Here is an 11,745-nt window from a genome sequence, read left to right as displayed (position 1 = left end):
TCATCGGCTCCACCATGGAAGCTACCTTTGAGACAGGATCTTCTAGTACAAGGTCCATTCGAACATCCAAATCTAGTCTCTCTGCAACTGACTGCTTGGAAATTGAACGCTTGATTCTATCTAAGCGTGGGTTTTAGGATTCAGTTATAGATACTCTGGTTCAAGCCAGAAAACCTGTAACTAGGAAAATTTACCATAAGATATGGCAAAAATATATCCGTTGGTGTGAATCCAAAGGATTCTCCTGGAGTAAAATTAAAATTCCTAGGATTCTTTCCTTTCTCCAAGAGGGTTTGGATAAAGGTTTGTCAGCTAGTTCCTTAAAAGGACAGATATCTGCTCTGTCTGTTTTGTTACACAAACGTCTGGCAGCCATGCCAGATGTACAGGCGTTTGTACAGGCGTTAGTTAGAATCAAGCCTGTCTACAGACCTATGACTCCTCCTTGGAGTCTAAATTTAGTTCTTTCAGTTCTTCAGGGGGTTCCGTTTGAACCCATGCATTCCATAGATATTAAGTTACTATCTTGGAAAGTTCTGTTTTTGGTTGCTATTTCTTCTGCTAGAAGAGTTTCTGAATTATCTGCTTTGCAGTGTACTTCTCCTTATCTGGTATTCCATACAGATAAGGTAGTTCTACGTACCAAGCCTGGTTTTCTTCCAAAGGTGGTTTCCAACAGGAATATTAACCAGGAAATAGTTGTTCCTTCTCTGTGTCCGAATCCAGTTTCGAAGAAGGAACGTTTGTTACACAACCTAGATGTGGTCCGTGCTTTAAAATTCTATTTAGAAGCAACAAAGGATTTCAGACAGACATCATCCTTGTTTGTCGTTTATTCTGGTAAGAGGAGAGGGCAGAAAGCTACTGCTACCTCTCTTTCTTTTTGGCTGAAAAGCATCATCCGATTGGCTTATGAGACTGCCGGACGGCAGCCTCCTGAACGAATTACAGCTCACTCTACTAGAGCTGTGGCTTCCACCTGGGCCTTCAAGAACGAGGCTTCTGTTGATCAGATCTGTAAGGCAGCGACTTAGTCTTCTCTGCATACTTTTGCCAAATTTTACAAATTCGATACTTATGCTTCTTCGGAGGCTGTTTTTGGGAGAAAGGTTTTGCAAGCCGTGGTGCCTTCCGTTTAGGTAACCTGACTTGTTCCCTCCCTTCATCCGTGTCCTAAAGCTTTGGTATTGGTTCCCACAAGTAAGGATGAAGCCGTGGACCGGACACACCAATGTAGGAGAAAACAGAATTTATGTTTACCTGATAAATTTATTTCTCCTACGGTGTGTCCGGTCCACGGCCTGCCCTGGCTTTTAGTCAGGTTTAAAAAAATTTTTTATTTCTGTACACTACAGTCACCACGGCACCCTATAGTTTCTCCTTTTTCTCCTAACCGTCGGTCGAATGACTGGGGGGCAGAGCCAGGGGGGGGCTATATGGACAGCTCTTGCTGTGTGCTCTCTTTGCCATTTCCTGTAGGGGAAGAGAATATCCCACAAGTAAGGATGAAGCCGTGGACCGCACACACCGTAGGAGAAAGAAATTTATCAGGTAAACATAAATTCTGTTTTTCTTCAGATCCCCAAGATATATACCGTTGTAAAGGTTAGGTGATAACTTTTCCAACTGTGGGTCTTGGGGGTCTGTAGCTGCTTAGATGCCTTATATACAGGCTTCTAAGCAGCATGCCCCCTTTCCCTATACTTATTGTATTTTGTTAATAAAGTTGCGCGGTGACATCATGTCATTGCGCGGGACGTCACCACGCAAAACGTGAAGCCCCAGCGATGCCTGTCACTATACAGGCCCGATCGCCGGTGTAGGAGTGGGTGGGAGCCCCCAGATCTCCCTCAAGGTGGGAGAGTGCTAGCGACGGCTCTGAGCCTTTGTTAGCACCAGAGTGGGAAACTCTGCGACGGCTCATAGCCGTCGTTAGCACTCAAGGGGTTAATATAAGTCCTAAAATAGTAAGTTTGCCACTCTAATGAAACATTCTGCTCATAGCTTACTTGATATGTGCAGGAGATCATTTATATCTGTCCCTAATGAGTGCATTAAAGTAGCTATAATGTACTAATAATGTACTGAAGAAGCCTTTGAAAGGGTGTGTCCCTGGATTGCATAATTTTGCAAATTAAAGTACAGTTTTAAGTGTTTTCAAAACATTTATTATGCGTATAGATTTTTTGAAATGTCATGATTGATTTTTGATGCATATATTTATATAACATACTTTTTAGTACAGCGCTGTTTACAGTGTACATGTTATCAGTAGTCACGGTCTTTAAATATCTGTTATGAATATGACACTTAACTTGTACTTAGCTCTGAACACAGCGTAAGCCCTCAGCAGTGGCCTGGAAATGCTCCAAAAGTGGGTGAATTCTAACTGGTTGTGGTTAAATCCTGAAAAATAAACAAAAACAGAGGTACTCAATGCAGTATTGTATCGCAAAGCAGCAGCCTTTATGGACATAACAGTGTCCCTTAAAGGGACATTGAAGTCAAAATAAACTTTTATGATTCAGACAGAGCGTGCAGTTTTAAGACACTTTCCAATTTACTTCCATTATCATATTTCGCAGTCTTTTTATATTCACACATTCTGGGGAACAAGATTCTACTGAGCATGTGCACAAGTTAACAGGGTATAAGTATACTTGTCTGTGATTGGCTGATGTATGTCACATGATTCAGGGAGCCGGAAAATTGTCAGAAAAAAATATCTACCGCTTATTTGAAATTGTTAAATCATTGTCTTTTTATTATGTACGTGTTAATTATGCAATTCTGCTGCATTGAGTGGTCCTTAATGTAAAATCAGCGTGTAAAGTCTTTGGGTGGTCTTACACACAGGCATTTCATCCCCAAAATATAGACTAGATAAAGCACCTACATATTAACAATTGTCCATGCCCCATAATACATCCCTTCCACTTCACACTTGCTTTCTATTAAGTTGTATTATATTATATATATTTCAATCTCTGCTGACCTACAAAACTCTGCATGATTAGGATCCTAGTTATCTAAAAGTTCCATATACACTTACATGCTCACTAAGGTTAACAGGAATAAAATAATGTTTTAAGATTCTATTAATCCATTTCTGGGGCCTGACCTTTCATGTGTGTAGTATATAATGGCTGTTCAACCACACATAATCAATCAGATTTCGGTTTTGGAAAAAAGCACTGTATTAAAGGGACACTAAACCCAATTTTTTTCTTTCATGATTCAGATAGAACGTGCACATTTTTAAGCAACTTTCTAATTTACTCCTATTATCAATTTTTATTTGCTCTCTTTCTATCTTTATTTAAAAAGCAGGAATGTGATGCATAGGAGCCGGACCATTTTTGGTTGAGAACCTGGGTTATGCTTGCTTATTGGTGGGTAAATGTAAGCCTCCAATAAGCAAGGGCTATCCATGGTGCTGAACCTAAAATGGGCTGGCTGCTAAGATTTACATTCCTGCTTTTAAAATAAACATACAAATAGAACGAAGAAAAAAAAAATAATAGTAGTAAATTAGAAAGTTGCTTCAAATTCCATGCTCCATCTGAATCATGAAAGAAAAAATTGAGTTCAGTGTCCCTTTAACTAAACAAAACAGAGATGCTTAAAGCTGGCTCATGTCGCATAGCAGTAGCCTCATTGGACATAACAGTGACTCTCATATATAGGGGACTACAGCTGTTAAAATCAGGGCGTGTGAAATCTTAGAGTAGATTTTGATTGAGATCTCACACTTAGGCATCAGGGGCGCGATCCGATATCGATCGCAGTTTGCGGCGCAAGCGAGGGAACCGGCGTCGCCCGCAGTTTCAGCTCGCAACTCGAGCCATCCCATATAGGTCGCCGTCAGATGCTAACGTGCCGTAAGTCTCACAAACCAGCGATGTCCAGAAATCTGCGTAAGTACAAATTTCTGGCGTCGCCAGTGACTTGCGCCACGTTAGAAACTGCCGGCGCCTATAAAACCTGACTAAAGTTTAAAACACCCGCACTGTCTAACACTCCTCCCTAACATAGCCCGCACTGTCTAACACGCCTCCCTAACATAGCCCGCACTGTCTAACCCTCTATCCGCTATCCCCCCTCACTAGCCTAACAATAAAAAAGCTATTAACCCCTAAACCGCCGCTCCTTTACCCCGCCGCAACCTAATAAAGTTATTAACCCCTAAACCGCCGCTCCCGTACCCCGCCGCCAGCTATATTATATCTATAACCCCCTAAAGTGAGCCCCTAACACCGCCGCCATCTATATTAAAATTATTAACCCCTAATGTAAGCCCCTTACACCGCCGCCATCTCTATTAAAATGATTAACCCCTAATTTAATCTACCTACCCCGCCGCCAGCTATATTATCTATATTAACCCTAAGTATATTATAGTTAATATAGGTATTACATTATATATATTAACTATATTAACCCTAATTATATTAGGGTTAATATAGTTAATATAGTTACTATAGTATTTATATTAACTATATTAACTCTATCTAACCCTAACTAAATTTATATTAAATTAATCTAATTCATTTATAAACTAAAATATTCCTATTTAAATCTAAATACTTACCTATAAAATAAACCCTAAGATAGCTACAATATAATTAATAATTACATTGTAGCTATGTTAGGGTTAATATTTATTTTACAGGTAAATTGTTAATTATTTTAACTAGGTATAATAGATATTAAATAGTTATTAACTATTTAATATCTACCTAGTTAAAATAATTACCCAATTACCTGTAAAATAAATCCTAACCTAAGTTACAAATACACCTACACTATCAATAAATTTAATAAACTACAAACATCTATCTAAAAATACAATTAAATTAACTAAACTAAATTACAAAAAAAAACAAACACTAAATTACAAAAAATAAAAAAAAGATTACAAGATATTTAAGCTAATTACACCTATTCTAAGCCCCCTAATAAAATAATAAACCCCCAAAATAAAAAAAATTCCCTGCCCTATTCTAAATTAAACAAATTTCAAAGCTCTTTACCTTACCAGCCCTTAAAAGGGCCTTTTGTGGGGCATGCCCCAAAGAATTCAGCTCTTTTGCATACAACAAATACAATCCCCCCCCCCATTACAACCCACCACCCACATACCCCTATTCTAAAACCACCCAAACCCCCCTTAAAAAAGCCTAACACTACCCCCCTGAAGATCTCCCTACCTTGTCTTCACCACACCGGGCCGAACTCCTGATCCGATCCGGGCGATGTCTTCCTCCAAGCGGCAAAGAAGAATTCTTCCTCCGGCGATGTCTTCCTCCAAGCGGCAAAGAAGAATTCTTCCTCCGGCGATGTCTTCCTCCAAGCGGCAAAGAAGAATTCTTCCTCCGGCGACGTCTTCCTCCAAGCGGCAGCAAAGTCTTCATTCTTCCGGCGGCATCTTCAATCTTCTTTCTTCGCTCCGCCGCCGCGGAGCATCCATCCCGGCCGACTGCTGTACTACGAATGATGTACCTTTAAATGACGTCATCCAAGATGGCGTCCGCCGAATTCCGATTGGTTGATAGGATTCTATCAGCCAATCGGAATTAAGTTAGAAAAATTTGATTGGCTGATTGAATCAGCCAATCAGATTCAAGTTCAATCCGATTGGCTGATCCAATCAGCCAATCAGATTGAGCTCGCATTCTATTGGCTGTTCCGATCAGCCAATAGAATGCGAGCTCAATCTGATTGGCTGTTCGGATCAGCCAATCGGATTGAACTTGAATCTGATTGGCTGATTCAATCAGCCAATCAGATTTTTCTAACTTAATTCCGATTGGCTGATAGAATCCTATCAGCCAATCGGAATTCGGCGGACGCCATCTTGGATGACGTCATTTAAAGGTACATCATTCGTAGTACAGCAGTCGGCCGGGATGGATGCTCCGCGGCGGCGGAGCGAAGAAAGAAGATTGAAGATGCCGCCGGAAGAATGAAGACTTTGCTGCCGCTTGGAGGAAGACGTCGCCGGAGGAAGAATTCTTCTTTGCCGCTTGGAGGAAGACATCGCCGGAGGAAGAATTCTTCTTTGCCACTTGGAGGAAGACATCGCCCGGATCGGATCAGGAGTTCGGCCCGGTGTGGTGAAGACAAGGTAGGGAGATCTTCAGGGGGGTAGTGTTAGGCTTTTTTAAGGGGGGTTTGGGTGGTTTTAGAATAGGGGTATGTGGGTGGTGGGTTGTAATGGGGGGGGGATTGTATTTGTTGTATGCAAAAGAGCTGAATTCTTTGGGGCATGCCCCACAAAAGGCCCTTTTAATGGCTGGTAAGGTAAAGAGCTTTGAAATTTGTTTAATTTAGAATAGGGCAGGGAATTTTTTTTATTTTGGGGGTTTATTATTTTATTAGGGGGCTTAGAATAGGTGTAATTAGCTTAAAAATCTTGTAATCTTTTTTTTATTTTTTGTAATTTAGTGTTTGTTTTTTTTTGTAATTTAGTTTAGTTAATTTAATTGTATTTTTAGATAGATGTTTGTAGTTTATTAAATTTATTGATAGTGTAGGTGTATTTATAACTTAGGTTAGGATTTATTTTACAGGTAATTGGGTAATTATTTTAACTAGGTAGATATTAAATAGTTAATAACTATTTAATATCTATTATACCTAGTTAAAATAATTAACAATTTACCTGTAAAATAAATATTAACCCTAACATAGCTACAATGTAATTATTAATTATATTGTAGCTATCTTAGGGTTTATTTTATAGGTAAGTATTTAGATTTAAATAGGAATATTTTAGTTTATAAATGAATTAGATTAATTTAATATAAATTTAGTTAGGGTTAGATAGAGTTAATATAGTTAATATAAATACTATAGTAACTATATTAACTATATTAACCCTAATATAATTAGGGTTAATATAGTTAATATATATAATGTAATACCTATATTAACTATAATATACTTAGGGTTAATATAGATAATATAGCTGGCGGCGGGGTAGGTAGATTAAATTAGGGGTTAATCATTTTAATAGAGATGGCGGCGGTGTAAGGGGCTTACATTAGGGGTTAATAATATTAATATAGCTGGCGGCGGTATAGGGGGATTAGATTAGGGGTTAATAATTTTTATATAGGTGGCGGCGGTGTAAGGGGTCAGATTAGGGGATAGATAAGGTAGATGGCGGCGGTTTTAGGGGCTCACAGTAGGGGGTTAGTTTATGTAGATGGCGGCGGGGTCCGGGAGCGGCGGTTTAGGGGTTAATAACTTTATTAGGGATTTCGGGGGGGGGGGGGGATCGCGGTTGACAGGTAGATAGACATTGCGCATGCGTTAGGTGTTAGGTTTATTTTAGAAGATCGCGGTTGACAGGGAGATAGACATTGCGCATGCGTTAGGTGTTAGGTTTATTTTCTAGTTAGTTTAGGGAGTTACGGGGCTCCAATAGTCAGCGTAAGGCTTCTTACGGCTGCTTTTTGTGGCGAGGTGAAAATGGAGTAAGTTTTCTCCATTTTCGCCACGTAAGTCCTTACGCTGCATATTGGATACCAAACTGCGCTGGTTTGGTATACCTGCCTATGGCCCAAAAAACTACGGGCGACGGCAGAAATATACGCGCGTAACTTCTAGGTTACGCCGTATATAGGATACCAAATCAGCGTAAATATTGGCGTCGCCGGCTTTTGCGGGCGACGCTTTATATCGGATCGACCCCCAGGTTTTAGCCATAGGCAAGGCCTCATTTTTTATCCCCAAAATACCTTAGATAAAGTACCTGAACATTATCCAAGATAATTTAAATAAATATTGTTTTAGAAATTGAAAATGCTTATCCTGTATTGCTTAAAGAGACAGTCTACACCAGAATTTGTATTGTTTAAAAAGATAGATAATCCCTTTATTACCCATACCCTAGTTTTGCACAACCAACACAGTTATATAAATACATGTTTTACCTCAGTAATTATCTTGTATCTAAGCCTCTGCAAACTGCCCCCTTATTTCAGTTCTTTTGACAGACATCCATTTTAACCAATCAAAACTGGCTCACTGAAACTTCACGTGCATGAGCACAGTGTTATCTATATGACACTCATGAACTAACACCATCTAGTGGTGAAAAACTGTCAAAATGCCCTGAGAGAAGAGGCAGACTTCAAGGGCTTAGAAATTAGCATATGAACCTCCTAGGTTTAGCTTTCAACTAAGAATACCAAGAGAACATAGCAAAATTGGTGATAAATGTAAATTGGAAAATTGTTTAAAATTACATTCTCTACCTGAATCATGAAAGTTTATTTTGGACTAGACTGTCCCTTTAACAATTATTATGTGTCCCATAACACCTCTCTTCCGCTCAACACTTGCTTTGTATTAAATGGACATTGTACACTATATTTTTTTTTTGCACAAATGTTTTGTAGGCGATCCATTTATATAGCCCATCTAGGAGTGTTTTTGTAACAATTTATAGTTTTGTTTATTTTTTTTAATAACATTGTGCTGATTTTCAGACTCCTAACCAAGCCCCTAAGTATCAGATGTAGACTGAAGTCTACAGATTCCTGCTGCTCATGTTTTGTATAATCTATCTTTTCATATGCAGAAAAGGGGGAGGGGGGAGTATCTGCTGTTCCTGATTTCCCAGCCCCTGTCACTGGGTGTCCAAGCCTAACCTCATCAACAGTGCTAAACTTGGAGCTTCTAAATAAGTTTTAGAACGGTTTTATACTGGATTTTTAGATCAGTATCTGTGCATATTCTTCTTTATAGTGATGTCTATTACATGCAGTCATATGAAAATTGGTGTACTCTGTCCCTGTAAGTATTGCATATATTTCAAGCTCAGTATGCTGACCTAAAAAACTCTGAATGATTATCTAAAAGATCTTCTCATTCTATACACACTAAAATGGGAGTAAAATTGACCACTTATCCCTTTCTGGCCTTATATGCAGCAAATACTGGAAGCTCAACCACACATAATCAGAGTCCCATTTTGGAGAAAAACATTTTACTAATCCATTATTCTTATTACTATTGTGATTATATAATAAATAAAAATTAAGTGGATATTTGACCAGTATACAATCTAAAACCGACAGAGGTTAAAGTATTAGAATGCTTAAAGGGACAGTTGTTTCAAAATATAGATAATCCCTTTATTACCCATTCCCCAGTTTTGCATAACCAATACTGTTATATTAATACACTTTTTACCTCTGGGATTACCTTGTATCTAAGCCTCTGCAGACTGTACCCTTATCTCAGTTCTTTTGACAGACATGCATTTTAGCCAATCAGTGCTGACTCTTAAATAACTCAACGGGAATGAGCACAATGTTATCTATATGACACACATGAACTAGCAGTGTTTAACTGTCAAAAACGGTCAAAATGCACTGAGATAAGAGGCAGTTCAACCGCGTAGAAAATAGCTTATGAGCCTACCTAGGTTTAGCTTTCCACAAAGAATACCAAAAGAGCAAAACAATTTTGATGATAAAAATAAATTGTAAAGTTGTTTAAAATTGCATTGTAGCATATTTCTTTATAGACCAGAGTAGAATTTGCATGAGCCTTCTGAGTTGATTTCTTGCTTATTAACAGCAATGCCATTTGCAATCACAAGATGCCTTACACATGCCAAAAACTGATTAACTTTCCCTGATTCTGATTAAATGTTATCAAATTTGTACGTTATATGTATAGAGACACTTGATAAAAAGTATATTAGGCATCTGAGTTACATGCTGGACCACAGAGCAGGGTTGTCCAAACTACAGCCCATGGGACAAATGTGGCCTGTCACGTATACCAGACCACCCAGGCTTCCCCCTACTACCTGGCTAACTCCCTTCTATACCAGATTTGTCCATTTAATGGCTTGCAAGATCTCACTGACTCTTGCTGTCTGTTTTGCTGTGTTGTATCTTGTCAGAGAAGAGCTGATCTCTGACAGGGAAAACAATCCTAGGCTGTCCGGGCTCCTGGAACTGCCAGTCGGCCGCATCAAGGCCAAACACCCGCTAGCTTTAACCCTGGTCGCTCCAGCTGCCCTTTGCCCCAGAGCTCCGTTGTTTTGGGGATCAGTAGCCCCTAGGGAGTACAAGAGGTGGAAAAATTACCGGAGGAGAGCTTCTTTGGGAACCTGGGTTTTTGGACACCCCTACCCCCCTATCTTTACCGGGCTGTAACTCTGGTCCCCAGTAACAAATCACGCTGTTGCATCTGGGGACCAATAGCTTTTAAACGACACCCTGGAAGTGCTGCCGCTCCCCCAGGATCATCCCAAAACCACCACCTCTGAGTCCTGGGTCTCTGTGGCTGCTATGGCCGGCGCCAACCTGTCTGGAGGGTCGGTAATAGTGGGAGATTTAAGAGTCAGATAAGACCCTTTTGTGTGTGTATATAAGGCGAGTGTGTTTCACAATAAAATCACTTCTTGTTTCACCTGAATGCAAGTCTGTCTAGTTATTTGGGTGGGGATTGCTAAAATCACTTTCTTACCTACATAGCTGCCTGTTGTCAGGTATAGGAAGGACCCTCTGGCAGAGCTACCCAGTCAGGGTAGCCTGAGTCTGTCACAGGGTGGGTTCCTGAATACTGGTGCTGTCTGGTATCAGGGGGGGCTACTGGCTGTAATCACTTGGCGGCTACACAGCTGCAGTCGGCAGGGAGGAAGCAGGACCCTTTTGGCGGAGCTACCCAGTTGGGGTAGTGGGGTATCCGTCACATGGCCCTCATCACCACTGAATACAAAAACAGTAATTTGTTATGTATAAAGCAGGTCTATCACTGTAACTTAGCATAACATAAATAGTTACATTCCACACTTCCCATTATCTCATTAAAGGGACAATAAACTCCAAATTAAACTTTCACAATTGAAATAGAGCAAGCAGTTTTAAACAACTTTCCATTTTACTTCTATTATCAAATATGCTTTGTTCTCATGGTATCCTTTGTTTAAGAGTAAACCTAGGTAGGCTCAGGAGCATGCACATGTCTATAACAATCTATGGAAGTTGTGTTTATTATGTTTGTAGCAATGTATTATATAAAGTTGCTGCCATAGAGTGGTTAAGACATTTTAGGAGTTAGTAAAGGATTTTATGTGGATACGGACTGATCATATAATTCATATAAAAAAATGTGGGGGTGGGGTTTCCCTGAAAATCTCTAAATATCAATCTGGCAGTCTTTTCTGGTAATATAGTTAATGGAACACATATGTTTCTAGCTATGTTCCTAGGCAAAGTTTGGTTGTGTGAAATAAAGGGCACAGACTCTAAAGTTACTCTTAATCTTTCATATATTTAGATATATCTTCTTATGTTCTGTTTTCAATCCTTGACGAGACTTAGGGTCAGATGATTTTAAATTAATTAGCATAATGAGAACTATGGGCAGATGGTCTGCCGCAGACCCCACAGAATGATCTAAGAAAAGGGGCTGATCCAGGAATTCCTGGTGAGTTGCGAGCTTACCTTCATTAGAAAGTATTGGCGCTTTCTAGAATACAGGTTCTCCCAAGGAGGAGCAAATATCACAGGGAGCACCTGGCACTGAGAGCAAATTTTTTTTTAAGTACTTACAAACCAAATTATACTTTTTTGAGCATAATTTAACTTGCATCTGGTTCTTTTGTTCACTGGGGTTGGGGTCAGGGTTCTGTCCACTGCAAGGCTCAGTAGTGACGCGTGAGGATCAATGGCGCGTGTCTACGTGAGAAAGGTTGCAAGTCCTTATGTGGGAGGT

Source organism: Bombina bombina, chromosome 6 (genome assembly GCF_027579735.1).
Source record: "Bombina bombina isolate aBomBom1 chromosome 6, aBomBom1.pri, whole genome shotgun sequence".
NCBI classification, from domain to species: domain Eukaryota; kingdom Metazoa; phylum Chordata; class Amphibia; order Anura; family Bombinatoridae; genus Bombina; species Bombina bombina.
The sequence above is the reverse complement of the archived record's forward strand: the minus strand, read 5'-3'. Positions refer to the sequence as shown.